General features: G+C 42.2%; 1 protein-coding gene across 1 annotated transcript in view; it reads left to right on the top strand.

The window, feature by feature from the left end:
* Positions 1-2,029: 2,029 nt before the first annotated feature.
* LYPD6 (LY6/PLAUR domain containing 6) overlaps positions 2,030-13,119 on the top strand; it is a 114,395-nt gene continuing 103,305 nt past the window's right edge. The window contains 1 exon segment of the mRNA XM_032479419.1: positions 2,030-2,456. The gene's annotated coding sequence lies outside the window, so the exon portion shown is untranslated.

The raw sequence follows: 13,119 nt of genomic DNA on the forward strand, positions 1-13,119 counted from the left end.
ATAAGGCTGGAATGGAAGGCAGGGATCAAGATGGGAAGGAAAGGCCTCACCAGCCAGGATAGGCTTGAACTTCATAGCAGCGGAGTTGGGGAGACTGAAGGATTGTAAGCTTTTAAGTGACAAGGTCAGTAGAGCAGTTAAGATCATGGCTGAAGCCCTGTTAAGATGATAAGGGTGTGGCCATGGCAGTAGAGATGTTGAGGAGGGACAGACCCTAAAACTGTTTTAGGAGACTGAATTCACAGGACTTGGTGATTCATAAGATGTGAAGGGTAGAGTAGAGGGAGAATTGAATGCTTTAGCTCTTCTGATGCCTGAGGAGCACTGTATATAGGGAGTTAACATATTAAAAAATGTTTTTCCTGATTAATAAGTATTACATGTTCTTTAGAAAATACAGCAAAGTATTGAAAAAAAAAACAAAAAATTATCCATTATCTCAGCACAGAGAGATAATCACTGCCGACATATTGAGTGCCTATCCTTCCATCATTCTTCTGAAATACATTTTTGAAAAGACTTCCTAAGGATTCAGTCTCCACCAGGAGTTCAGAGTCTCTTGAACTGCATTAATATACTGAACTTAATTTTGAACCCAAATATCAAGTTTTGACTATACTATGAACTGAGTCAAAATTTTAAAAGAATCAAGTGAACTAAGTACATAGACGGGAACTTTGGTAGAAAGAATTTCTTCCCTGGAAACTAAATAAGAGGCAACGATGACACTGAGGACATGCCCTCATTAGTACCAGATTCAGAGAGGTGACCTGCCCAGTTACTGAAGGACATTTCCAGGTTCTGTTTGATTAATTCGTGTTCAATTCATTCAATGTGCTGAGCCCTGCAGGAAGGCAGCCCCGCAGTGATCACCTCCCGTGTCCAAATGCTCTAAAGGAGTGCTAATTATTTTTGCCCACTTGAACCTAGAGCTTGTGCACATAAACTAAGTAAGACAAAAACTTTCTGAGGCCCAGGAGCTGTTAATCAAAAATACATTATCTGAGACCCTTCCAAATATAGGGAATGGGAGGGAAATTTTAAAAAAGAGTGGAGTGGAGGGGAGGATATTTTTATGTTAAGAGGGAGTAGATCACAGGGAGGAGCAGAGTCAGGAAGATTCAGAGATCTGCCTGACAAGAAGCTCGAAGAATAGAAACACCAAAGAGGAGAGAGAGGGGCCTCAAAGATGGACAAATGTAGCTACTGGGCGGGCCGTCCTCGCAAAGGTAGCCTGCAGGCCAGGTAGCAGGTGGATGATGGTGGGGCAGCTGGTGACAAACTCCCAGCTCCCGGACAGACCCGCAGTCCTTCCTCCAGTCCTTTCTGGGGACCTTCCCTGGTCACTCACCGGTCGCTGCCAGCCCTCATCGGTGCCCAGAGTAGGGGAATAATAGGGCCATGCTCTGCTTCCCGTCTGAGGCTCTGGATTGAAAAGTCCAGGAGAGTCAAACATGATTTATAACAAGGAAGAGAAAAATCAATTCCTCCAGGGAGGTTGGGGGTAGGGGCCTTACAAGGAAATGTATGGCAGAGAGTGGGAGAATTAAGCCCGGGGTTTTTCCCACTGACACTCACAACTGGACACTCACTTTCTCGCGAGGATCTGCCACCACCACCCGCTCCCCGGCTCTCTCCCCCACTCCGTGGTCCGCCCCGCGGTGTGGGTCTTCTACTGCAAATGTCAAGTTGTCTAGGTTTGCCCTGGGTTCAGAGCTCGACTTGCTTTTAAGCTGCGGTACTCAGTTGCAGCGGGTTTCGCACGGCCCTGGGGGTGGCGGGGAGTAAGATTTGTTGGGGCCGTTTTACACTGCCAGGCTTCCTACCACTCAGCTACCGGCCACGGTGAAGCGAGTGGCGCAGGGGGTCGCTCACAGGAAGGGATCAGTGCAACCCGAGCAAACGTTGCTCGTTTTGAACGCTTGCTGCGAACGGGCTTCAAGGACAGGTCTCAGATCCTCCCGGTTCAGTTCGCAGAACTCAGGAGGCTCGCCCAGCCGGCCGGAGTGTGGAGCTCGGTACCCCACCTGCGCGGGACCGTCAGCTCGTGCGGGCGGGAGTTTGCAGACTTGGCTCTCGGGCCCACTCTCCCGGAGTTGGGTCGTGCGCTCCGGGCCAATGAGCGCGCCCCGCGGAGGGCTCGGCTCCCCCCGCGCGCTGATTGGCCCGGCGGCCCGCGAGGCCCCGCGGGCGGGCAGCGGCTGCGGGCAGCGGCGAGTGCCCAGCGCGAGTGGGAGTGGCGCGCGCGGCCCCCGCCGCCCTGTTACTCTCCGCGGCCCTCCCTTCCTCCCTCTCTCCCCCTCCTTCCCTCCCTCGCTCCTTCGCTCCCTCCACGCACTCCTTGGCTCCGGCCGCGCGCTGGCGGGGCGCCGCATTGCACACTCTGGGGGCGCCGCAGTGTTCGTGGGATGGGGCAGCGGACTGCCGCTGGCGGCCGGAATCCGCGTGCAGCCCGGGTGAGTAGAGGCGGGCTTCCCCGGAGAGCACAAAAGGAGACGGGGCTCGTGCCAGCGGCCCGAGCTAATGCGGGGCCTGGGCCAGCCACGGAGTGGGCTGAGTCCCTGGAACTACCTAGTGCTAGGACAGTCCTTCCGCCTACACCCTCCTCGCCCCTGGCCAGCAGAGCTAGGGTCCTGGCCTCTGCATCCCGCTCCGGTGTTGTGCCCCTGAGTGGGCAGCCAGCATTGCGCGTAACCTGGGCAGGTCCACAGGGGCGTGTGTGTGCGTGTGTGTAGCGCTAGCGCGCAGGGGGTGGGATGGAAATGTCAGGAGCAGCCAAGTTCAACGCTGCAGGAATCTTTCCCAGGAGTAATTCAGCACCTTCCCAGGGCCATGCGTGCGTCCGCCAGGAACTCCAGCCGAAGGGAAAACCGAGGCGGTGGAATGGCAGCGCCCCACGTGTTGCTGCGGGGCGTGCGGGGGCTGGGGGTAGAGGGGTGGCGGCCGTGGCGGGGAGTGCCCCAGGTGCAGTGAGCTGGGGCGCCTCCCGCCTTTGCGAGAACGCGCCAAGCCCTCCGACCACCCACTCCGGGGACTCGGCTAGGGGGCAGTTCACTCACGGAGCCAGGGCTTCGCCTGGACTTGACTTGGCGACCTGCTTTTCTCCTCAGTAAAAGCAGCTCCGTTGGTTATATTTGGCTAGTGTATTTTAACCTAAAGCTCTCTATCGGTGGGTCTATCCGACTCGCTCTGACCCCCGTCACAGTCTCACGAGCTCCCCGCCCCCAAACCCCTGCGCTCAGTATGGATCCTGCTCCTCACGGCGCGGTTCAAAACTTGCTGTTTGAGCTTGATTGCATCTGGCGTGGTTGGTCCCTGGCATCTTAAGTGTCACAATCATTTGCCATTTCCTAGGGGACTGCAAGGACTTGTTATAATTTGGGGGTGGAGGGTGTTGAGGAGGGGGCAATTCTTTGGTGGCGAATTTGTTGGCAGAATAGCACTGACGTCCCAGAGCGTTTGACAGAAAGAATGTTAAGGTTCTCCCTCTGGTAATTTACCCAAGGTGTGACCTCCAAAATTCAATTTTCTTTGTGGGAGGCTAGAGAGTTTAGAATCTCCAGGGGGAAGCTTATTTCTTGTTAAATTGACTTACGGTGACACACACTCTGTTCTGCTCTGCTCTGGCCAGCCATTGCAGATGCCTCGATATTATTAGAGCAATTCCCTGAAAGCCATTACATTTTCTTTCAGTGAGAGGAACTCGAAGTAGCTGTTTAGAATTTTGGATCTGCACCTTATTTCTCTGGAAGACATTAAGGGTTACTGTATATGTGCTCACGTGTACTAAGTTTGCAAAAGATATTTGTGCAATCGTCCATGAAATGGCTTAATGCAGGTTTATGTTAAACCTATTTAAATGTAAAACATCTATCTGTTTTCAATTTTAGTTTCCACCTTGGCCAAAGGCACCAGACTGAAACAAGACTTAAAAGAATCTTCCTTGGTTAAAAAATGGTTTTTACAGAACTCTAGTCCTGAGAGCATACAGTAAGCGTTTGGAGCTTGCAAACACACAAAGGCTGTTAAAAATTTGAATTAGTTTTTTGGGTTAAAAATATCAGAAATGCTTCCACACCCGAAAAATGTAGATACGATTTCCTGGGTCTACGTATTGAAGCTGTTGATCGTCTTTATAAAATGAATGTTTATAGCATAAGCTGCGTAAATGAGGTTAATTATAGCAAATAATGCCAAGTAAAAAACCATCCTTTGCATCATGTTGTACAGTTTAGAGGGAACATTGAGATCTATTAATTAAAGAATCTTTGAGGAAGTTATGTATCACCTGCATTTTATAGGTGGAACAACTGAGGCTCTCAGAGATTGAGTGACTTTTCCAAGGTGAATAGCAGAGTTCAAGTTTTTGTTTTGTTTTGTTTTCCAAGTTCTTCCCTCCTTTGCTCCCTCCCTCCCTTCCTTTCTTTGTGCTGGGCTTCCTTCTTTCCTGGTTCTAATTTCTGTACCTGTTTTTACTATTCCACCCCATAGCATCGGGACCATTGTGTACCATTCCCACTCTCTGCTAAGTACCACTTAACTCCCACTAATGTGTGGGCTGATAAATATTTAAGGAGAAAGCTAATAATGGTTTTTAAGGAACTATCATTTTCAAAGCAATATATTATTTTTATTAATGAGTTGTTATAAATACAAATCATCAAAACCCTGAAGAATGATGTCCTTATGGTAGTGCTTCAGGAAAATCAAGTGACTAGTAGTGGCAGAGATGTTTGAGAAATACACGTCTCCCACTCTACAAGCAGAAACTCCTCATGAGTTCAACAGACAGTTACAACAAAGCTCTAATAAATGATTAGTGTTTGAATTTTAAAAAGGACTTAGAAAACAATTTACTTAAATAAACCCAGAACCACTCTGGAAAAAACAAAAAACACTTATCAAAAGTCCTTGGCAGGGAACATATAGCTCAGTGGTAGAGCATAGGTTTAGCATGCATGAAGTCCTGGGTTCAATCCCCAGTACCTCCATTAAGAAAAAAAAAAAAGGCCTAATTACCTCCCCTCTCTGCCCAGAAAAAAAACTAAAAGTGAAAAATAAAAATAAAATAGTTGGACAAAAGTCCTGAAATCCTCATTAACTAGTTTACAAATGCAACAGAAGACACTGATTAAAGAGAGGTTATATTTTCACTTGTATAGCTAGCAATAAGAAGCTTACAGACCTGCCCATCTGATTATTTATTAAAAACCCATCATTTGCAGATCTTTTCTTGGAAAACTATTGCTTACTGTGTTTGTGATATTGTGTAATATTTATTAAGATGAGTAGAATTAATGTTGTTTGCATTAATGTAGCTAGGAATATTTGAAGGGTCAGGTTATTAAATTAGGCCCATGAAGGGTAACAGATCCCAGGCACACTAAAAATGAGATAGCCAGAAATGAATGTGGCAAAATCCTTGCAATGGATCCCCAAAAACAATAATGAAAGGCTCTTTCATATTGTGAAATGAGAATTGTGGAAGTACTTGGCTTCCATCGTACCATACATATACTCAGAGATAAAAAGGGAACACAGTGTAAACGACTTCTTTGCTTCTGCTTTTGCTGAGTGGTATTCCTATACCCAGGCTTTCTCGAGCAATAAACACACTGGAGGTAATAGATCAAAAGATGGCAAGTGCTCAGGATACTCCAGACCTAATCAACAGACTAGATACTAAATCACCAGGATGGCCATCAGCCAGGCGTGTTGAACCCTAGTGTGTAAGTGACAGCTTTCCAGGACATTTGCTGATGGCCTTGGGGGGCTCTTGTCAGGGGAATGGTTTCAGGTAGGACCCTGGAGCCATCAAACCAGATCCATGTCCCTGTGGACAACTGAGAGATCAGAATTCAAAGTGAACACAGATTACAGTAATACAACTTATTTTGGAGAGAATGGGAATAATGTATTAGAGTTTAAGGCAGAAATCTATTTGTGCTAAAATGTTGCAGAAAATGTGATTTTTTTTAAAACTTTCAAAAAGCCTGACTGGATTTCAAATCCCAGTGCCCTCCCTATTCATGACTTTTTCGTTTGGCCAAGAAAGAAGAAATAAAGAGTGGAGATAAATAGATACTTGTCTGAGTGGACAAATAAACTCTCCAGGGGAACTAGTTTGGGCATGGTTTTATTTCAACTTTTATAAATGTTTACGGATGATATGTAGTTCTTATGGGTAAGTGAAAACCATGCTGATAAAGTTGAACCATAGGAATAACTTAAAAGACAACCTAAATGGGAAGAAAAATAATAGAAGATTAAAGTCAAAATGGAAGATTGAAGATAAGTGTACTTGGGAAAAGCAATCCCAGGCACATTTACAGATGTTTTTAAATTCTGTTCCCATCAGCGGTCAACCTAGCTGGATAATATTCTCTCAGCTCTCTTAAAAAAAAAAAAGTGTGTCCACCAAGTTAAAGTCAATGTTAAGAAAAAGGAAGTATGTACAATTCTATATTAGTGTAATACCGTTAAAAAATGTGTAGTTGAGTAAGTTTGTATAAATCTTCTCTACTTATCTGTTCATCTATCTCCATAGAAATAAATACATCAATACGTTAATAGTGACTATCTCTGGATTTTATGGGATTGCAGATGTTTTTATTGTCTCCTTTTCTTCAATATTTGCCAAATTTTCTTCAATGAACATATATTGCTCTTATAAGAAAAAGTGTTATGAAAATAAGATACAGTGTTATAACCTTGGATTTCATATAGTCTTACTATAAGAAAGACTCACTTGATTATTGTTTCTATGTCTTCTGAAAAATTTGTGATTAAAAAATTTGCCTTTTTTACCCCCAGAATTCCCTATATAGAAAAGGCAGCATGTTTAAAAATTGTGGGGTTTTTTTGTTTTTTTTTTTTTGGCATTTGGCACTAGGAAAAAGTGTGGCTGAAGATGAACACTCGTGCTTTCCCTAGGTAGTGAGAACTGGGGAATTAAAAGGCATTCCATTTTTGCCATAACTATTGGGATATGAAGAACCAAGTTAATGGAAGCTGGCATCTCTTGTAACAACTCCATAGACAAAGAAAGCTTCCAGGATCTTATCAGGGGTGTGCCCAGTTTCCAGAATCATGGCCCTGAGAGAAGCCCCAAGTATGATGTCCCCATCAGGTAATTTTAGTTTTCTCCCAGTCTACCAATTGGGGGTCATAGTTATAGTTGGTGACTAGTTACCATAACTGGTAACCTGCTTGACATTTTTGCTCTATGAGGTTGCAGATACCGGAAGTCAAATTCTCATGCACACAGTTACAAATAGAGTGAACTTGGATTCTTTTTCATGAAAATAAAAAACTAGAACTAGAACACATCTGTAGATATTTGACAGAAAGTAATAAGCTCAAAGACTATGAAATACCCTTGTCTCTTGTCCGGCGTCTCATCTGCTCATCCTTACTCTCTCTTTTGCCAAGAGGGGATGCAAGGTAAAATTTAAAGTCATTCCAAAAAACATTCAGGTGTATGCATGAATGATTGCAACGTAATGGATTGCTGGGCAAAACAGAAGTATTGGGTGTAAAATCTTCTCTTTTTATAGGCTTTTTAGAAGCCATATGTGTAAGAGGTTCTTAAAGCCAAGATTGTCCTACTCGCTCTGTCATTATTTTTTTGAAATCATGATTGTTACTTGAATTACTAAAATAAGTATCTCTAAGCATTCTAAATGATTAAATAACAATACAGTTAATGTGTTTGAGTGGTAGGATTTTTGGTGCATATTTTCAAAAATATGTTTCTTAATATTCTGTGCTCTAAAAAGCAGGAAAAATAAAGATTGCATTATTCTCGTGCCATTCCATCTCCCTTTTTAGTACCACGTAGTATATAAACTAGCAAATGTACACATTATTTGCTTACATCAAGACATGTAGAAATACTAGTTTCTTTATGCCATTAAAGGAATTTAGATAATATATACACTTACTCGTGCATAGAGTGATAGCATTTATTACTCTTTATTTGTATAGCTTTTCATCTACAGGACTCTACCTGTTTATGAGGGGTTATGTCAATTTTCCATTGGCAGAGAGGCAGTGCAGAGCAAGGTTAGAGGCTTTCGATCTCCCGTGTTCTAATTCCAGCCTCACCATTTGCCAGAACTGTGTGACTCTGGGCGACTTACTGAGTTTCCTCCAGTTTAACTGGTTACCATTAACTAGCCGATTGACCTTTAGCAAGTTTGGCGCCCTGTGTCTGGGCTTCATTTGCTTCAACTATAAAATCAGGGGGTTGCACTAATTAAACTTTAAATTCCCAGATGAGGGGGAGCCAACATATTTTTTTTGACATTTAAAACTACCCAATAATGCTGATCTAATAAAATGGTTTTGAGCAACTGAAAGTCGGCAGAATGTTGATATTGAGAACAAGCTAAGTTAAAAAGACAAAGGTCTTGGCTTCTAAGAGCATGAGATCTATAATAAAAAATTTAAAACATCTAGCATATCTCCCTGGAATTTGTTCTTTTCTTGCTATGTAGATCTTCACTGTTCTTTGACTTGATTATCGATGCAGAATACATTTAATTCCTTTCAAGTGTTCTAAAAATATTAACTCTTAAAAATACTGACTTTAACAGAAGCAATATTCTGCATTTATGTAGGGTCTTTCCATACAGGATCAAAAGAATGGTATTAGAAGTACATGGGGTTTTTTTATGTGTAACTTCATAGAAGAATTTTCGTTTATGGAATCCTTTTAATTCATATTCCTAGTCATCCAACCGAGTGAATTCTCAGAAACTTTTGTAGCAATTCTGACTTGTTCTTGGTCAGACATGTCCTTGGTCAGGAGTGTCTTTTCATCCATTATTTCCCAATTGAGAAGTCTTTTTAATCCTTCAAGGCCTAGTTCAAATGCAGTCTCCTCAAAGAAGCCTTTTTTCCTGATTCCCCCATCAGTGTAAATTTTATTTTTTTACATATACCTGTGTTTTGCACTGACATGGCTTTTTACATTCTAGCTTATTATTACATCATGTCTTCTTTCTCTTGAATGCTAGCATGAGCATATTATCTTGCACAGAGGAAGCCTTCAATGACTGTGTTGAATAGATTGACCGCTTTTGTAGAGAAGAAGCTATAAAGACTGGCTGGGGGGTGAGGATGGGGAGAGTGAGGATGAGGGTGGGGGGAGGGGGCGAAGGATCACAGAAGACTGATTGAGATGGAAGGGAGAGATTTTGTAGTTTATGACAACCTCCATTTAATCTTAGTCTCTGGATGTCCATCAAGAACACACAAATGCCCTAAGCTGTGACTGTTCTCCTCAGAGACACTTCCTTGCTTTTGTTTCTTGGGAATACCTTCTAGATATTGAGGGTCTTTCTGGAACAGACTCTAAGCCATCACTCACCATAACCTAGGACTTGGGCAAGTGAAATATGCCATCTTCACCCGTGGAAATAGAAAGCTGGCTGTTCCACTCTTTCATACTAAGCTGTACTATGCTTTTTAAAAGTGTATAGATAATTTCTATTACATGAAAAGAACAGAAAAGTTCAAGGAAGAAAATAATCATTTCTTTTCCCCTCACCCAGATTTAAGTATTCATATGTAATTTCTTACTACTTTAATAGCATTCTTCGTCTCTCGGTTCCATGGTGGCCCCTAGCTACGTGTATATAGCACGTGTTCAGCGTGTTTGATCCTTATCCCAATAGAATAAAATAGAAGACAGTACATCATAAACATATACAAAGTCCTTCTTTGCTATTGAAAACTGTTTCATGAACCACCTCATAGAAGAGCATAATATACATAGTTAGGGCTCTTGCTTTTTAAACGGAGAACTAGACAAGGCTAGATCTGTTTAATCTCTAATAGCCAGTGTTCTTCCTGTTCCATTGTTGGAGATTGGAATCACAGCCAGCTGACTTAAAATGTTGTTTTAAGGATCACCAGGTGAAATGTGCTGGATCAGCATCAGCTCCACCCAGTTCTGAGAAACAACTCAGGGTTCATCTCCTCCTGTTGTCAGTATTGTTATTCTTTGGTATAGCCAAACCAGGCAAGTAAAAATCAACAGATTGCAAAAGGTGTTTTTTCCATCAGAGTGATTCAGAGACTCCACTTCCTAAATGAACGGCAATACGTATCATATAATAAAATAGCATTTTCTGGTTGATTTCTACATATGCTTTTTTAAAAATTGAAATGTAGTTAATTTACAATGTGTTAGATTCTGGTGTACAGCAAAGTGATTCAATGATACATATATGTTCTTTTTCATTATAGGTTATTACAAGTTATTGAATATAGTTCCCTGTGCTATATAGCAGGACCTTACTATATATAGTAGTGTGTATCTGCTAACCCCAGTGTCCTAATTCATCTCTCCCTTCCCATTCTTCTTTGGTAACCGTAAGTTTGTTTCCTATGTCTGTAGTCTGTTTCTGTTTTGTAAATAAGCCCATTTGTATCATATTTTAGATTCTATATATAAGTGATATCATATGATATTTATCTTTCTCTGTCTGATTTACTTCACTTAGAATGATAATCTCTAGGTCCATCCATGTACCCATAGATGGTGTTATTTCATTCTTTTTTACAGCCGAGTAGTATTTGACTGTATATACATACCACATCTTCTTTATCCAGTCATCTGTTGATGGACATTTAGGTTGCTTCTATATCTTGGCTATTGTAAATAGTGCTATTATGAACACTGGGGTTGGAATAGCATTTTAAGGAGAGGAGCTGTTTGGAATGGTACTTTCTTCTCAGCTTGGGACCTATGTAGGAAAAACCTTTACTAGAAGGGGTAATTTTCAGCTAGGCCAAGCGAATTTAAGAAACTGAAACTTGAATGCTGTAGCACCTAGAAGACATTGCGGGCAAGCAGGTAAACTCGTTTCCCATAGCTTCTGGGCAGTTCTGACGTTGCACGAGGGTTTCAGATCTCTCCTGGAACAGGGTACTGAGTAAGGTTGAACATGGAAAATGGAAAGAAGAAAAAGAGTACAGACAAGAAGGCGCTAGAGGATTTGCAAGAAGGAAAGGATCATCTATTTTGTAGCCACTTTAAGAAAACTTTCCAGTCCTGATTCCCATCTTATCTGGGGGAATCCCTAAAATAAAGAGAAATAAATTTAAGGAGAGCCACAAAGCCCTACCTGCCTTAAGTTATGTGCCGTGTTCCTGCCTCAGCCTCCATTAGGGCCGTGCCAGTGGTAAGGCACTTTCTCAACTGTAGAGTCTAAGAGATCTTCATCAAAGGGCTTCCCTGAGGGGAAGCACACACTGGGCAATGAGTGAACCCAAGCTGGTTAACAGCTGTATATTGGTCAAGTAGGAGGTAAAAGTTGAGGGAATCCAAGAATCCAAGGGGATTGAGACAGAAACACAGAAGAGGCAACAAGTTTGTGGTGAGGTATGGGTGGAAATGGAAGGTGTAGGGATCTTTGCTTATGCCCCACTTTTATCTAAACTCTGATCAGGCTATTTGCTGAATTATCAACCACCAATTAACTGCCAGCTTTTGGCCAAGCCAGGTAACTTCTTTGAACTTCCGTTTCCTCAGTTGTAAAATGGGTGTACGAGATCAGTCCCTTTAGAGTGGGATCTGCAGAAAGACACTGGATCCAAGGGATGTGGAGGGAGAAAGAAAGCACGATGGTCCAAAATGTTTGGGAAACACTGGGTTAAATGCTTTTCAACTGTAAGACTTCTCAGAATTTTTAGTAAGTGAACGATCACTCTGAATATCTGAAAGAGGAAGTGTACTCTTCAGTGAATCCCCAACCTTTTAAACAACTAAACCTATTTTGAATGTACATCTTGAGGGGCAGTGTTCTGTGCAGCACTGAATATTGGACTAGCTGTTGTCTGAGGTCCTTCCGAGTTTTAAATTCCGTGAATCTACAGTTAGATAGTTCATCTCTCTTCCTGTTTCTTTTTGAGCTAGCCTCTTGCCTCTCACCTGGGAGAGTTTTTGTGTTGTACATAAACCTTTTGACCAAAAATGTACTGTTAGAAAATCCCTGCATCTACTTTAAGAGCACGTTGAGATGGCGCAAACCTGCAGGGTGTGCACTTTGCCCGTAACTTTTGTATTTTAGACTGCAGAAGTCACAGGCAGTCAAAACACAAATAATGAATTCCCCAAACACACACGTACACACGCACAGTCCCTCATAAAAACACTGAAAACATTTATTAATAGAGAGGGGATAATATTTTAGAAAGAAGTAATTTATAAAAGGCCCAGATTTTATTCTGATAGAGGCACTTCTGGGCAAAGCAATGCAGTTAATCACAGCGCTGTAACGTGAAGATGAAAAGATGAATACGGACTGTGTACAGAATGTGCACTGTTCATCCCTTCAGCTTCGGGATTCCAGAAGATGTTTACCACATCTCACCCCACCAACACCAATCTTGGATTTTCTGTTTGGCTCCTGCCAGATTCACCCTTTGCCGATGAGGAGCTGGTAAAAGTGGGGATGTTTGGAGGGGGGAATAGAGGCAGGAGTCCAGGGCACAGCGTGGCTCCATCTAGATTGTACCACTGCTGAAATAGCTCCACTTTCAGAGGTGGTGGAGAGCAGGGGAAAACACGGTGGTTGTGTGTCATCTCTGTGTTAGAGAATAAGGACTCACAACGGCTAGTTTTCATATGGTCATCGCTGCACTTCGTGAATTCTCTGAAATTAGAATAATCTAAATTTCTGTGGGTAACCTACAGGTAATCTACAGCAGACGGTTTACAGTGGGCTATGAGTTTAAATTTCTTTATATGTTTTTATACTTGATCTTAGCCAAAATGCTGAGAAGCCTTTTTTAAAGAAATAATTTATTAGTTAACATTAGTATACAAAAGCCAAAATAGGATAATAATTTCCCCTTTATATAAATTTACATGTTGCAGTATGTCTCAAGTTTGGTTGTCTTTGCTCTACCTTTATTTACAATTTTTAAGAATCATTGTCAGATATTCTGTTATTTGAATTCAAGCTTATCTCTGATGAAACATCAATATTCCTATTTAATTTTTCTGGTCTTGTTAAAAAGTTGGAATTAGTTGTACATGTTTAATATTAAAAAAAAATTTTTAATGGAGGCACCGGGGATTAAACCCAGGACCTGGTGCATGCTAAG

Source organism: Camelus ferus, chromosome 5, assembly GCF_009834535.1.
Source record: "Camelus ferus isolate YT-003-E chromosome 5, BCGSAC_Cfer_1.0, whole genome shotgun sequence".
In the NCBI taxonomy this organism is placed as follows: domain Eukaryota; kingdom Metazoa; phylum Chordata; class Mammalia; order Artiodactyla; family Camelidae; genus Camelus; species Camelus ferus.